Genomic DNA, 16,843 nt, shown 5'->3' with positions numbered 1-16,843 from the left:
TAGAATTTGGTGATTCAGCACTTCTATACAACAGCCAGTGCTCATCATAACAAGTGCCCTCCTTAATTTCCCTCACCTATTTTACCCATCCCCCACCCACCTCCCTTCGCGTAACCATCAGTCTGTTCCCTGTAACTAACAGTCTGTTTTGGGTCACCTGGGTGGCTCAGTCAGTTAAGGGTCCAACTTCGGTTCAGGTCATTATCTCACGGTTCGTGAGTTAGAGCCCCGTGTCAGGCTCTGGGCTGACAGCATGGAGCCTGGAGCCTGCTTCAGGAGTCTGTGTCTCCCTCTCTCTGCCCCTCCCCTGTGCACTGTCTGTCTGTCTCTCTCTCAAAAATAAACAAACATTAAACAAAATTTTTTAAAGTCTATTTCTTGGTTTTCCTCTTTTCTTCTCCCTGTGTTTGCTTTGTTTCTTAAATTCCACACTAGCGAAATCATATGGTATGTCTTTCTTGGATTTATTTCGCTCAGTGTAATACCCTCTAGCCCTGTCCACATGGTTGCAAATGGCAAGATTTCATTCTTTTTTGTGGCTCAGTAATATTCCATTATATACATATACCACATCTTTTTTTTTATCCATTCATCAGTTGATGAACTTTTGGGATCTTTGCAATTTGGCTATTGTTGATAATGCTGCTGTAAACATCAGGGTGCATGTATCCCTTCAAATTAGTGTTTTTGTACATTTTTGTATCCTTTGGGTAAATACCTCTTGGTGCAATTGCTGATCATAGAGTAGTTCTATTTTTAACGTTTTAAGGAACCTCCACACTATTTTCTACAGAGGCTGCACCAGTTTGTAATCCCACCAATAGTGAGAGTGTTCTCCTTTCTCTGCATCCTTGCCAACACCTGTTGTCTCCTATGTTGTTAATTTTAGCCGTTCTGCCAGATGTTAGGTGGTATCTCATTATAGTTTTGACTTGTATTTCCCCAGTGATGGGTAATGCTGAGCCTTTTTTTTCATGTGTCTGTTAGCCATCTGTATGTCTTCTTTGGAAAAATGTCTATTCATATCTTCTGCCCATTTCTTAACTGGATTATTTGTTTTTTGGGTGTTGAGTTTTATAAGTTCTTTATATGAAATCCTGTGTATTTTCTGTATTTAAAAACATTTTGGGGCACCTGGGTGGCTCAGTCGGTGAAGTGTCCGACTCCTGCTTTCGGCTCTGGTCATGATCTCACAATTTGTGAGATCGAACCCCACATCGGGCTCCAGGCTGACAGTGTGGAGCCTGCTTGGGAGTCTCTCTCTCCTCTCTTTCTCTGCCCTTCCCCCCTCAAATAAAGAAACACTTTAAAAAAACATCCTAGGGTGTCTGGCTGGCTGAGTCTGTAGCATATTGTCAGCAACTCTTGATCTTAGGGTTGTGAGTTGACCCCCACATTAGGTATAGAGATTACCTAAAAATAAAATCTTTTTAAATTTTTTTACCTAAAAATAAAAAAAATTCTAAGGAGCTCACAGACTTTATCAGACTGCTAAAGGGGTCTTTATCCTAGATAAAGAATCAAAGAAAATTTGAGGACATGACAGGCATCAAAGTAAATTATTTAAACTAAATTACATAGCCCTTTACAAAACACTTTCATTTTCCTTATTCACAATATTCATTCAAAATTGCCGACAATTTCTTTAATTCTTCTAAAAAACCACTGGTTTGTTTGTGGTTTTTTCTTAATATATGTAGGCGTCACGCCCAGCATAGAGCCCAACATGGGGCTTGAACTCACACCCCTGAGATCAAGAAATGAGCTGTTACAGTACACTTCATTCAACTTCTCCAGTGACAGATGAAGAAACGTCAAGGGACTTTTTCCTTATACTAAAAGGCATGTGGCATCCTGGCCCTGGTATCCTCTGGTGACAGGAACGCAGACTGAAAGAAACAGTTCCACTAGTTTGTTCTGCATTCATTCCGTCTCACCTCGGTTTGTCTCTGGAATCCATGTTGCTAACATCGTGTGTTTGTTGTTAAAAATAAAAATATAAAAATAAAAAAATAATAATTAAAAAAAGAAATTAGCTGAGATCAAGAGTTGGATGCTCAATTGACTGAGCCACCCAGGTGCCCCCAACTGTGTTATTTTCTGAGTGGAAGAATCTTAACGTGGGAAAGGCATCTGAAGAGTTCCATCTATATTATCGAAATGGTTCTCACCTGTTTTCTGCCATTTTTAGCCCAGCATCTTCCCCTTGTGGGAAGTGTACTTTCTCTGCCTGGTGGGCTGTCACTCACCCACCAGAGGAGTGGACACATGGCCCAGGATGGCCAATATAGTGACTCCTCACCTCTATTTCCTTGCATATAGCAACTGGTCCATACGTGAAGACCCTAACCCAAGCAGAGCCAACCTTTTAGAAAATGACATGGGCTCTTGAAGACAGGATCCATCCCTCTCTTTCCCAAGACCTAAAACAAAAGGACCACTTAAACCTGGAATAACTGAGGGCACCTGGGTGGCTCAGTCGGTTAAGCATCTGGATTTCAGCTCAGCTCATGATCCCACAGTTCATGAGTTCAAGTCCCCACATCAGGTGAGCCCTGCTTCTCTCTCTCTCCCTCTCTCTCTCTCTCTCTCTCTCTCTCTCTGCCCCTCGCTCACTTGTGCCCTCTCTCTCAAAAACAAAACAAAACCAAAAAACACTAGAAGAGCTGAGAAGTACTTCTGATACTATATGGAAAAAATTTGTGTGAAAATAAGGCCGCAAGGGAAAGTGGTGTTGATCCAACTATGCGTGAAGCCTTTCATTAGCCCAAATGAAACAGTAAGTTTTCTTTCGCTTACATCAGTTTGAGCTGAGTTTCTTTCTCCTGCAACTGTTAAGAATTCTGAAAAAATACACAAGAATTAAGATCATATGTGTTCCTATTTACTGTAATACGAACATTACATGCAGTCAGTCTGCTGGAAAGAAATTCGACCTCATCCACTACATGTTACCTATGGGACACTGGATAATTTAACCTCTGTGTGTCTCAGTTTCCTCATCTGTAAAATGTATACCAGGAGGACCTACTTCACAGGACTGTTGTGAGAATTAAATGAGTTTTTATGTGTAGAAGTGCTCACCATCAACAGTTGATAAACGTTAGCCATTGGGGCACCCGGGTGCCTCAGTCAGTTAGGCATCCAACTCTTAATCTCGGCTCAGGTCACAATCTGATAGTTCTTGAGTTCGAGCCTCACATTGGGCTCTGCACTGATGGCACAGAACCTGCTTGGGATTCCGTCCCTCCTTCTCTTTGCCCCCTCCCCTGCTTGCACTCTCCCTCTCAAAATAAATAAACTTTAAAAATAAATAATTTACTGGGGCACCTGGGTGGCACAGTCAATTGAGCATCATCCGACTTCGGCTAGGGTCATGATCTCACGGTTCAAGGGTTCGAGCTCCATATCGGGCTCTGTGCTGACAGCTCAGAGCCTGGAGCCTGCTTTGGATTCTGTGTCTCCTTTTCTCTTTGCCCTCATCCTCCCCACCCACTTACACTTGGTCTCTCTCTCAAAAATAAATAAAGCAGTTAAAAAAATAATAATAAATGTTAGCCATTAACATCTCTTAATCACTAAGACCCTTAACATCATAAATTAGATTCTATATTTAAAAAATTTTTTAACGTTTATTTTTGAGAGAGACAGAGCATGAACAGGAGAGGGGCAGAGAGAGAGAAAGGGACACACAGAATCGAAAGCAGGTCCCAGGCTCTGAGCTGTCAGCACAGAGGCGCACACAGGGCTCAAACCCTCGAATCGCGAGATCATGACCTGAGCTGAAGTCGGGACGCCCAACCAACTGAGCCACCAGGCACCCCTAGATTCTATATTTAGATAAGGAGAAAACACTCCATAAATTCAAAGAAATATATTACAAATTCAGAATAACAGTACCTGACATGGGGAAGTTTAATTGCAGTAGGCCCCACACCGTTCACAGGTATGGATTCTATCTCATTTCCCACCTTCTTAAACCACCAAGAGATCCAAAAAGATATCTGATGCACAAAAGAAGAGGTAAAACGTACTGGCGCTTCGTGAATGAATGTTAGAAAAAAGATTTTTCAATATGACTTCCATTACCTTTCCAAATATATGTCCCTCAATCTTTGCCTGTGTTTATTCAAAATTGTACCAAAATAATCGGTGTGAGGTCTGAAGATCGTTCACACACTGACACCTACCGAGTAGAAAACTCAACATCAATGGGAGCCACACCTAACTGAGATTTTGGAGCTCCAAGTAGTGATCTTAGCTCAGACACTAACAAGCTGGGACTCCTTACGCTTATTAACCTGTTACAAAGAACACAAGGAGTTGAAAGACATGCTCTTAAAAGGAACTTATAGTCTAGCTGGGAGAGATAACCAACAGCAAAAAACTAAGACCTAAAATTAAAAGTGCAAGGACCAAATTCAGTGATGGAAGAGAACCATGTGGGTTAAGAGGGAGGGAAGGCTCCCTGTGGGAACCACGCCCTGAGGAAGCTGTCAGGAACGGACAGCAGAGAGTAAGGAAAACGAACTTTCTAGGTAGGGAAATGTAAGAGGGTTTCTTTGATTGGAGGTTCATGTTGAGACTAGATACAGAACTTGGGAATCCTTTAAACATTTAAGGGCAAAAATATCATCTGCTTTTAACTTACTACCCAAAATGTAACAATTTCCAAGTACGTAGCCCAATTTTTTTAATAAGCCCTACCCCCAACAAGGGGCTCAAACTGACCACCCCAAGATCAAGAGTCATATGCTCTACCGACTGAGCCAGCCAGGCACCCTGCTATTTAGCACAATTTTAAACAAACCCACCTGCTGTCTTTCCCCCCCCCCCCCCCCCCCATAGACCAGCGTTCCTTTATTTTGGCTAAACGCATGCCTTGTTGTCTGCTCCCATTCTGTCAGCAGCACCTGCTAGGCTGCAAACATCGAAAGGGAGGGGGCTGGAACCAAGAGCCGTAACGTCCGCTGCCCTCAAGGACTCTATTAGATTTAAGCCAGAGAACAAATGCAAGGAGCCTCTTAAATGTATGGTTTCAGAGGTCGCGGGACATAGAGGTAGGCCGTTTATTGGGGCAAGCGTGATGGCTCACACGGGCTTGAGGCATGCTTGTAAATCAGCTGTTCCGGAAGGACAGCCTTGAGCCTGCCCTTGCTGACAAGGCAACCAAAATCTGCTTCAGGGACTTTTTTTTCATTTTTCTTTTTGCCTTTTTTTTTTTTTAATGTTAGGAAATCACGGTGCCCAACCAGTCGTTCAGCTCTTCCTCGGTAACAGTGTTTGATGTACCTGGTTGCTCAGACTCCACGTTTTCTTCCATTGCAGGTGGTTCTGCAGGACCTTCTTCTTGGGCCACCTCCCCATCTGTCTCAGATTTTCGGCCCTGGGGTGTCTGGTCTCCGAGTGGTGTGTGGCTGACTGCAGTGGGGCAGCGGGTTCCTAAGAACCCTACAAGGATCCAGGCTTGGGCTACCCTTCCCCAGGTGCCTGAGGCAGCCAGCAGCAGATTTCAGCTCAGAGACGGATCCCTTTCCTCCAGGCCCCAAGGGCCCTTTTAAGTGCCTCCCCAGTCCCTTGGTTTCATCATTTCTCTTTGGTTTCACCTGAGGAAGCTCCAAAGGAAGGGTGGCCTGGACCGATTCGGCAGCAACACGGAGGTGGACTAAGACAGGCAGTTCTCGAAGGGCTCGAACCAATGACTCACAGTCCACAGAAAATGAATTGTTTTGGACATAAAGCTTCACCACCCCACTCTTTCTCCTCAACAAACCGTTACTGTGAGAATGAGTCCCCTGCAGAGCTGAGAACACCAGAGTCTGGCCCTGTGGTTCTCCACTATCATTATCGACCTCTTTTTCAATATCTTAATATCCATCCCAGTTGGAAACTATCTTGCTTTTAGATCTCCGCATCACTGTCACCTTCAACAGGCACTCGGGCGCTGGGGCACCGGACTGCTCACCTCCCCAGAGCCCCAAGGAAACAGGCTGCTCTGAGCTCTGAGGTGCCACCAGCATCGGAGGCGGGGGGGGGGGGGGGGGGGTGAAGGTGGGGAGGGGAGCACAGGATCCTTTTTAAAGAAGGTTTTTTAGTTGTGGTAAAATACACGTAACATAAAATTTATCACCGTAACCATTGTGTTTTAAGTTTATTTTGAGAGTGAGCCTGCAGGGGAGGGGCACAGAGAACGGGAGAGAGAATCCCACGCGGGCTCCGCACAGTCAGCGCACAGCCCAAGGGGCTGGAACTCACGAACCGTGAGAACGTGACCTGAGCCGCTTTCAAGTGTACGGTTCAGAGGCATTAGATATGCTAACACTGTTGTGCAACCAATTACCGAAACTTTTCTATCTAGCAAAACTGAGACTCTATACCCACTGAAGGACTCCCCATATCCCTCTCTCCCTAGCCCCTACCTTCTGTTTCCATGAACTTGCCCCTCTAGGTATCCAAGTGGAATCCAGCACTATTTGTCTTTTGGGACTGCCTTATTTCGCTCAGCATGTCTTGCTGTCCTTTTATGCCTCATGTCAAAGCCTGTCTCCAAGTTGTACTCTGTCCTCACGGTAGTTCCTTTGTCTTCACATACTGAACTGTCTCATGTAATTTTAAGCACGTCCTCCAAAAAGTTTTAAGCATTTCCTAAGAGGCTATAGGAGGCACATGTTCTCTCTGAAAGAGGCACATCTCCTCTCTAAAACATCAATGACTTACATCTACACCAAACCCACAATTTTTCTGACAAAACTGTATAAAAGAGAATTAATAACTTTGTGCCCTTTCTGTACACACTTTCAAAAATCAGCAAATCTTCCCGAATCATTCCTCCACAAATTCATCCCAGCCGCTCCTAATAACTGGCAACCTATAACGTTTCTCCTTTCTGGTAGACCTTACTTACTTTCTGGGTCATATTCATTTCACACTGAATAATATGTCTACCTTATTATTTTTTAACGTACTCTCCATTAGAGACAATGCATTGTTGCATATTTCCCAACAAAAGGGTAAGGTAGGGAAAGTACCATAAACTTTTTAAATAAACTTTGAGGTGCTAAGCATACAACAAATATTCTACTAAAGTATATGATAAACTGACTTTAATCAATCAAAAAGAAAAAAACAAAACCACCAGAAAATGGTAACAACTCTAGTTTTATTGTTGAACATTCACATCTTACAAAAATAATTAAGAATTGAGATGATCCAAGAAGTCTGTTTAAATCCGTAACTTAAAGGTAAAAACAATATTGTTCTGCAGGGTTGAGATTCAATTAAGACTGGGATGCCTGGGTGGCTCAGTCGGTTAAGCATCTGACTTCAGCTCAGGTCATGATCTCACAGCCTCTAAGTTCAAGCCCCAGTCTGTGAGTTCAAGCCCGGTGTGGGACTCTGTGCTGACAGCTTGGGAGCCTGGAGCCTGCTACGGATTCTGTGTCTCCCTCTCTCTGCCCCTCCCCTGCTCACACTCTCTCAAAGATAAACATTAAAAAATTTCAATTAAGATTGAATTAGATTCAATCAAGTATTCATAGTGAAATTCAAAATTAAATTTAAAAGGTTAACCAGGGCACCTGGGTGGCTCAGTCAGTTAAGCATCCGACTTCGGCTCAGGTCATGATCTCAAGGTCTGAGACACAAGCCCCGCATTGGGCTCTGTGCCTACAGCTCAGAGCCTGGGGCCTGCTTTGGATTCTGTGTCTCCCTCTCTCTCTGCCCCTCCCCTGCTCATGCTCTGTCTCTCTCAAAAGTAAATGAACATTAAAAAATAATAAATAAAATAAATAAAAAATAATTCTTCCTTAAAAAAAAAAAAGGTTAACTGGTATAAGAACAGAGTAATATATCTTCCAAAGAAGTAGAAAATATGAAGAGAGAAAACACAACAAAATCCAATCTCAATCCAAAAAAAGTCAAGAAAGGAAGAGAAAAAAAGCACAGAAAGTACAAAGTATAAAATGGTAGAAAAGGTCCAAATCCATTCATTCAACTGTTATATTATGGGAAGCCTATTGAAAGCCAGATACTGTTTTAGGCACCAGGAATACAGCAGTAAACAAAACAAAAATATCTGCCCTCATGAAGCTTCTATCCTAGTGGGGGGAACATAGTAAGCAAGATAAATGAATAAACCACATGGCATGGCATGTAATGAATGGGAAGCACAACGACAAAGAGGGCAACGGAGATATAAGGGAAGGATATGTCAGAGAAGACCTCACTGACAAGGTAAAATTCCAAAAACGAGAAGGGAGGTAAGGGTCTGAACCATATAGACAGACGGAGGGACTGGAGAGACTTCCAGGCAAAAGAACCCCAAGTGCAAATATCCTGAGGTTGGGATGTGCTTGAGGAGGCTCGAGAAGTAGCAAGAGAGATCAGAGGTAAAACAGGAGGGCATCATACAGGACCCTGGGGGTCACTCTACCAGCTTCGGCTTTTACTCTTGAATGAAATGGGCATTCTTTGGAGGATTTTTTTTTTTTTTCTTTTTCTGTTTCTTCTTTAAGTAGCCCTCACACCCAGTGGGGAGCCTGAACCCACCACTCTGAAATCAACACCTGAGCTGAGATCAAGAGTCGGAGGCTTAACGAATTGAGCCACCCGGGCACCCCAGTAGTCCATGGAGGATTTCTTAGAGGAGGGCAAAAATTTTGATTTTTTTTTTTTTTTTTTTTTTTTTAGGAGGATCACTCTAGATGCTGTAATGAAAAAAAGACTGAAAGAAGAAAAAGCAGATTAGTTAGGTGGCTATGCAGTAGTCTGGGTGAGAAGGGACTGGGAGTCCGGACAGATTCCGAAGGTGAAGTCCATACAATCTGCTGGCAGATCGTACGTGTGGTGTGTGAAAGAGATGAGTCATGGATGGCTCCAAAAGTTTGGGCCTGAACAAATGTCTCAGTAATGACAATGAATAAGTACAAAAACCTGCCTGTCAAAAGGCAGAGACTGTTGCCGTGGATTTTTAAAAATCCCCAGCGACAGCTGTTTCTAAAAGCATACAGAAAGGTTAAAACTAAAACGATGCTGAGACAAATATCAAATGACAGCGGCCTTGGCTAGGTTAATGTCAAACAAGTCTGCTCCCTTCATCTTTATCTCCCCCGTCTCTACCTTAAACCGTCTGGCATTTGTGAACCCTGTCTTCCAACGAGACTGTTGTTTCTTTGGGGACAGGGATGTCGCACCCTCATGTGCACCCACCCACAACTCGGAACAGTCCGCAGTTGGTAGTAAACACTATTTCAAAATGTTAAATGTTCTCCACCTACCACACGTTATTCCTCCTCGTCCACAAATGTTAAATGATTCGGAACTTCAGGGCTGTTTCTCTAACCTGACCTATTTCACCTCGTCCAAAGTGACCCGCCAGCAAGGCTTCCCGGTAAAGGGACGGACGGCGCTGCCAGTGCGGCTTCCTGGTCCGCTCGCCGGCCCGGACTCCCTACAGCCGGCGCGCCTGGGTCTGGTCGAGGCGGCAGGGAGCAGGCAACGCCCGACTCCTGACCACCTAAGAAGTTTCTAGGAAAGGACTAAAGGACCGAAGCATTGCAGGGTGACGCACCGGCCACCGGCCGGCCACGAACGCTTGGCTCCCGCAGCCCCTCAGCCCCTCCCGAAGCTCACCTGCAGGCAGAGAGCCCGGGGGGTCCGGACACCGACCCTCGCACGCGCCAGGCAGCAGCGGAGCTTCCGGTCCTGGCCGGAAGTGCTTCCTTAGGGAGACAGGAAGTCCCACCTCCGCTGGGTGGGCGGTGGCTGCTGGAGCTTAGGCGTGGCTATAGCGAGCCAGGGGCTTCGGAGTCGGAGGTTTGGCCCACCCACCCAAACCTGGGCAAGCTCCCCGCCCCTGTGCTGGCCCGGTGATTCCTCTAAACTCAGGACTGCAGAACAAGCCAATGAACGTACATGTTCCAGCCTACTTGTGATTCACTTCCATGTTTATTGAGAGTCTACCAAGTCGGAGGCGTGTGGTCACAGATAAGAAGATAGTGTTGATGCCTCAAAAACTAAGAGAATAATAATAATAATCAACCAGGTAAAATAGGCAGAATGAAAGTAAGTGCAATCATAGAAAAAGCAAATTCCATACGTTTGTTAATTTCTAAGCGTCAGGTTTCTATGTAATTAGCTCAGTGGTTTGTTATGAGGATCAAATGAGGTGACACAAATAAACATTGAGCAATGGGGTCTGGTACATGATTAAAGCACACATAGCTGTGGTGTTGGTATCATTGGTTGAAAATAAGAAGCCTTTATCCCCCCCCCCCCCCCGCACAAGGGGAAATTGAATAACAACTAAGGGAGGTAGCATTCATGCTGACTGTTAAAGTTGAGAAGAATTTCAGTACATAGAGAGATAATCCATTGTGAATCTGTAAACAACTGCTTTTGTTGATTAATGAAAGGACATGGGATGAAAAACCTTGCTCCCTAAAACAGAACTCTCAGAAGTTTGTTGTTTGAAATCCTATCAGTGAGAATGGAACATCCCTCTCCTGCCTGGCAGAGCTGAGCCATGTGGATCATTTTGGCACTTTTCCAGTCCAGGTATAGAGCTTCAAATAAGGGGTTTTCAGATACAACATTCCACGTTTATTTTAACTTTGTAGTTTTCAAGAGTTCCAGACCTTAGAGTCTGTTTCATAGCCCAGACCAGAGCCTGCTTAATTCTTACCTATACTGCACCCAATCCTATGCTATCACAGTCTCTTCCCCTGCCTCTGCCTTTTTTTTTTTTTTTTTTTTTTTTTAAGTTAGACATCCTGCCCCTCTGGTGTGTGTGTGGTCTTACTTGTTTCAGCAACTAAATAAACCTTTGTTAGACTATAGGCTTGCTTTTGAATGAACCTTATCACTATTGTGAACAAGGTTCTTAGACTCATGAAAGTTGGAGGACACTTTTATTTTGTTTTTAAGGTTTATTTATCTTTGAGAGAGAGAGAGACCGAGAAAGAGAGCATGCAAGCAGGGGGGTGCGGGGGGGGGGGGGGGGGGGCGGGGAGATAGGGGATCTGAAGCAGGCTCTGTGATGTCAGTACAGAGCCCACGGTGGGGCTCAAACTCGAACCGTGAGATCATGACCTAAGCCCGACAGACACTTAACCCAGTCAGCCACCCAAGTGCCCAAAGAACTCCAAAGAATTCTTCTAGTCTCTTCTTCCTTCCGTAAAGTAAAGGAGTTCCTTACTGCTTTGATTGCTCCGTCCGTGATTATCTATCTTTGCCTATCGTTCTTCTTGTGCTGCCTACTCTCTCTGTGTCTACATCTACTTTCTTGATTTTTGTTATTGGAAGGCTGACAACTATTTTAATACAGAAATCATTTGGAGTTATGGGGTAACTTGATAGAAGATCAAGGTCAGGTAAACCCACTAAATACCAGGAGACATATTTGATTTCATTAGTGTCTAAGTAGACAGCATGAAAATTGAGTCTACACCCAGATATTTGGTCAAACACTCGTCTAGATATTGCTGTGAAGGAGTGTTTTACATGAGATAAACCGTTGAATCAGTACACTTTGGGCAAACCAGATTGCCTTCCATAATGTGGGTGGGCCTCATCCCATCACTTGAAGGCCTTTAGAGAAAAAAGTCTGACCGCCTCAGAGGAAGAGAGAATTCTGCCTCCCTGGAAGCACATGGCCATGAAACAGGGAGAAAGTATCAAGGTTCTTACCACAAGAAAAAAGCAAGGAAATGATTTCTGGGTAGGTAAACAACATCAGGCATAGATTCAATTCGATATCTTCTCAAATCTCTCCAATGGTACTATTTAAGGTTATGGTTTGTCTTATTTTAAGGTTTTCTGTGTTGCCTTAATTATTCCTGTCCCGTCTAAGTTAAATTTTTCTATATTTTCTTGTTTTGTTGTTGCTTCTTTTTTAACCTCGGTTTTCTCTGTTAATACGGCAGGTACTCCATAAATGTGGGAGTTTCCAGCTGTCCATTTATATTACAGAACGAGGCAGTAGAAACGCTAAATGGGAGCAAATGGGAGCTCAGCTCCTGTGATCAGGGCTGCCTGATGGTAAGTCTCATTGTCACGTGAATGGGAAGGGAACAGCCATCAAACTTCCGGAAGGCTCTCAAATGCCCAGTAGAAGAGTGTGGCTCTTTGACACCAGCATGTCTGCTAGTTGCCCAAATTCACCCCGGAAACTGACTTCTAGTTCTCTAGAGAAGATGTCTTCCTCTTTTGCTTGAGGACATATACCTGGCAATGATGATTTAGTTTTCCTACTGGCACAAGAAGGAGGTAGTGGCGGGGGGCGGGGGTTGTTCATCCTTTTGTTTACAGACCATCAATTAATTTCTGTTTTCATCCATATTTATCCCTTCAAACCTCTGTGTTGACAAGTATAGCACTGTTCCAGTTAGTTTCCTATTGCTGCTCTAACAGATTATCACAATCTTAGTGGCTTAAAACCACATATATTTATTATCTTACAGGTCTGAAGAAGTACAACACTTCTCACTGGGCTAAAAGCAAGGTGTCAGCAGGGCTGTGTTGCTATCTGGAGGCTCCAGGCAAGAATCTGTTTCCTTGCCTTTTCTGGTTTCTAGGGGCCACCTGTATTCCATGGCTCATGGTCCCCCTTCCTTCATCTACACAGTCAGAAATGGTGGGTTGAGTCCATTCCACATCACTCTGACTTTGTTTGTAGTCTCACATTTTCTTTGACTCTCCCCTTCTGCCTCCTTCTTCCACTTAGAAAAATTCTTGAAATTACATTGGTCCACCTGGACCATTCAGGATAATCTCCCTGTTTTAGGGTCATCTGATTAGCAACTTAATTTCGTCTGCAGCCTTCGTGCCCTTTGCCGTATACCTACCTACCATATTTACAGTTCTGGGGATGAGGACAGGGACATCTTTGGTGGGGGCATTATTCTGCATATGGCTTTACTGAGCCTATTGGATCCTGTGTCAGCCACAGCCACTTCTCTGCATATATTTAGCTATGGCTTTATCTGCACGGCTTTCATCAGTCAGTAATCTGCTGTCTGTATTCTGGAATCTCTCATCCACTAACAGAGCCCTTCCTTTAAAAAAAAAAAAATTTAATGTTTATTTATTTTTGAGAAAGAGAGGGGGGAGAGAGAGAGAGAGAGAGAGAGAGACAGAGAGAGAGAAAGTGCAAGCGGGGGAGGGGCAGAGAGAGAAGGAGACACAGAATCCAAAGCAGGCTCCAGGCTCTGAGCTGTCAGCACAGAGCCCGACGTAGGGCTCGAACTCACAAGCAGCCAGCCGTGAGATCATGACCTGAGCCAAAGTTGACTGAGGCACCTAACAGAGCCCTTCCATTCTCAGTGTTATTTCCATATTTTTAGCCTTTTTATTTCTTTTACTTTCCTTGTAGTATTCTCCCAAACTGAAAAAAGAATGAACACTAGCAGAAAAATTCATCTCAGGCAGACTTGGGACCACTTTCCCAGCTTTTAGATTTAAGAAGCGCCTGAGGGCGTCTCATCTCCAAGCTTCGTAGACACTGTTGACAGCTTTATTGTTAAAGCTGACAAAGATCCTTCAAAGTCTGACATGTTTCTGCTTCCTTGCCATGGGAATGTTGCTATGAACATTTGTGTACGAGGTTTTGCATGGATATTTTTTTTTGCATTTCCCTTGGGGTAGTGGATTGAATGTGTCCTCAAAAAATTCATGCGGAAGGGAGTGGGGATGTTACTGTCTGGTCCATCCTCTCTCGAGTCTTGCTCATCCCCAGGAACGTTACCCACAATCATGGGAACTTCTGGTTTTCGCTCCCTTCCCAGAATCTCTCCTCTCTTCTTTTCTCTTTGCCCTGAAAGTCACCGCTCCTTTTTTCCGTACCCTTCTTCCTGGACACCTAGACTGACCTCATCAACAGGCTCAGGTTTCAGGAAGATTAATTCAGAAAAGGAAGTATCTTGCAAGAAATTTCTTTTAGTCTTAGAATCATAATACTTCCCAGAGGTGAAAAAGCGCAAAATGGCATGGGTACCTTTTTGGAAGTAAGGATGGAAAAAATAGAGGTGGAAGAACACAAGTATCTCACAAAAAGTATTTTGTTAATATCTGTATCTGTAAATATCTATATCTACGTCTATATGTCCTGATAGTATACAGTTTTGCTCCACTCAATCACAGAATGTGATTTAATCAACTTTTTTCTATTATAAATGCTGCTACAATAAATATACTTTTATAGGGGCGCCTAGGTGGCTCAGTTGGTTAAGCGACCGACGTTGGCTCAGGTCATGATATCACAGTTCATGGGTTCAAGCCCTGCATCGGGCTCTGTGGTGACAGCTTGGAGCCTGGAGCCTGCTTTGGATTGTGTGCCTCCCTTCTCTCTCTGCCCCTCCCCTGCTTGTACTCCATCTCTCTCTCTCAAAACTAAAGAAAAACATTAAAAAAAAAAAAAAATATATATATATATACTTTTGTATACATTTTGTACATCTGAGGGAGTATATCTTAAGTATATAGTCCCTTCTCAAAATGTAAAACAAGGTCACCATATGAGTTAGCAATGCCACTTCTAGGATTTACCTGTCACTGTTGGCTTGAGCTGCTATAACAAAATACCACAAACTGAGTGGCTTAAACAACAGAAGTTTATTTTCTCACAGTTCTGAAGGCTCAAGTCCAAGGTTAAGGTGCCAGCCAGTTTGATTCCTGGTGAGAACCTCTTTCCTGGCTTGCAGATGGCTGTCTTCTCACTGTGTCCTCACATGACATGAAGAGAGAAAATAGTTCTCTCTGTCTCTTCTTACAAGGACACTAATCCTGTTGGAAGGTCCCCACCCTTATGACCTCATTCAACTTAGTTACTTCCATAAAGACCCTATCTCCAAATACAAAATAATGGAGGTTGAGGCTTCAAAATATGAGTTTTGGGGGAACATTATCCAAAAGAAATGAAAAAATACACCCACACAAAAACTTATATGCAAATGTTCCTAGCAACATTACTCATAAGAGCCAAAAAGTAGGAACTACACAAATGCCCATCAATTGACAAGCGGATAAACAACATGTGGTATATCTATATGATAGACTGTTATTCAGACTTAAAAAGAAATGAAATTGTGATACAACACGGATGAACCTTGAAAACACCACGTTAAGTGAACAAAGCCAGTCACGAGAACTATGTAATACATTGTATGATTCCACTTATATGAAATGTCCAGGATAGGTGAATCTACAGACAGAAGACAGATTTGTGGCTGGCCAGGGTGGGGTCTGGGAAGTGAAGTGGACGGAAAATGAAGAGTGAATCGTAACACGGATGGGGTTTCTTTTAGGGAAGCAAAAATGTCCTAAAATTAGATTGTGGTGATGGTTACATAACTCCATGAATATAATAAGACCCACTGAATTGTATGGTGTGTGAATCAAAAAAGCAGTTTCAAAAGATACGTATATCCCTAAAAGTGGAGTGTCCAGGGATCGGTGCAGAACCCACTATGCCTAGGTGAGCTCATTCAGTCCCACGGCTCTATACATCATCTGCATGTCAGTGACACAATTCCAACTTCCTGCCTTGCTTGATCTCTCCTGTGAACTCTCTCTTGCCTTGTGCCTGCAAATGCCTTCTTGACATCTCTTCTCGGATAGCGCATAGGCATCTCTAATTTCCCCCCCAAAATGCTGTTCCTCCTCTGTCTTCCTAAATCCAAGTTATGGTACCGCTATCTACTCGGTTTCTTTAAAAATCCAGTGATCATCCGTGATTCCTCTTTTCATTAACTCTACATGCTATCCACCAGTAATTCCTGTTAATTCCACTTAAACTAACCCCAGCTTGACCTCTTCGCACTGTGTGCCCTGCTCCCACCCTTGTTTTAGCTACCATTGTCTCTCATGGGATACTCTGACGCTGTTCTCAGGGGTCTCCTTATGTCCTCTCATAGCCATCTATGAACTCATCATCTATTCAGATGCCAGAATGGTCTTTTATAAATGTAAATTAAATATAGATCCTCTCTTTCTTGAAATCCTCTATTGGCTGCCCAGTTGCATTTAGATGAAAAGCTAACATCCTGAGGCACCTGGCTGCCTCAGTCGGTAGAGCATGCGTGCGACTCTTGATCCCGGGGTTGAAAGTTCAAGCCCCATGTTGGGTGTAGAGATCACTTAAAAATTAAATCTTACCTCTCTCGACTCCACTTAATCATACTCAGTGTGTGGTTGGTGTATTTTCAGAGAGAGAGACAGGCCCTCCTAATGCACTTCAGACCAGCCCGAGTGGCCTCTGTTCCTAGGATTACAACAGCTTCTATATGCATCGGGAGCGTTGTGTCAGATGAATCCACCACCCCCCTCCTGCTGTTTTCCCTTTTCCAGCCAAGGCCTCTTTTGATGCCATGTCCAAGACCTACAGCTATCTCACCCCTGGCCTCTGGAAAGAGACTGTGTTCTTCAAGTCTCCCTATCAGGAATTCAATGACCATCTTGTAAAGACCCATACCAGAGTCTCTGTGTGGAGGACCCAGGCTCCAGCTATGGCCACCACATAGTTCTATACTAGACAAATGCAGTGAGGGGCACCTGGGTTGCTCAGCTGGTAGGCATCCGACTTTGGCTCAGGTCACGATCTCACAGTTTGTGGGTTTGAGCCCCGCGTCAGGCTCTGTGCTGACAGCTCAGAGCCTGGAGCCTGCTTCGGATTCTGTGTCTCCCTCTCTGTCTGGCCCACCCCTGCTTGTACTCGTACATGCTCTCTCTCTCAAAAATAAACATTAAAAAAAATAAAGTGAATTAAAGTTCGTTAAAAAAATAATAAAATCTTAAAGAAAAAAGCTAAAACCCTTACTCTGGTTTACAAAGTCCTTCGTGATCTGGCTCC

The 16,843-nt window shown here is 43.8% G+C and overlaps 1 protein-coding gene, 1 non-coding gene and 1 pseudogene across 2 annotated transcripts in view; 1 reads left to right on the top strand and 2 right to left on the bottom strand.

Moving 5' to 3' along the window:
- The window catches only part of TBCE (tubulin folding cofactor E), a 91,987-nt gene extending 82,280 nt beyond the window's left edge, over positions 1-9,707 (bottom strand). Inside the window, exon 1 of the mRNA XM_019418951.2 lies at positions 9,631-9,707. The gene's annotated coding sequence lies outside the window, so the exon portion shown is untranslated. The remainder of the gene's footprint in view (positions 1-9,630) is intronic.
- LOC128779099 (cell death regulator Aven-like) lies at positions 2,593-6,020 on the bottom strand (annotated as a pseudogene).
- Positions 9,708-16,148: 6,441 nt separating the features above from the next.
- LOC128772600 (small nucleolar RNA SNORA64/SNORA10 family) lies at positions 16,149-16,272 on the top strand. The gene has a single exon (XR_008416772.1). It is a non-coding gene; the product is annotated as a small nucleolar RNA SNORA64/SNORA10 family (small nucleolar RNA).
- The last annotated feature ends 571 nt before the right edge of the window (positions 16,273-16,843 follow it).

The sequence above is a fragment of the Panthera pardus genome, unplaced genomic scaffold (assembly GCF_024362965.1).
Source record: "Panthera pardus isolate Hobbes unplaced genomic scaffold, ASM2436296v1 HiC_scaffold_22, whole genome shotgun sequence".
In the NCBI taxonomy this organism is placed as follows: domain Eukaryota; kingdom Metazoa; phylum Chordata; class Mammalia; order Carnivora; family Felidae; genus Panthera; species Panthera pardus.
Note: the sequence above shows the minus strand (reverse complement) of the source record. Positions and strands in the feature narration are given on the sequence as shown.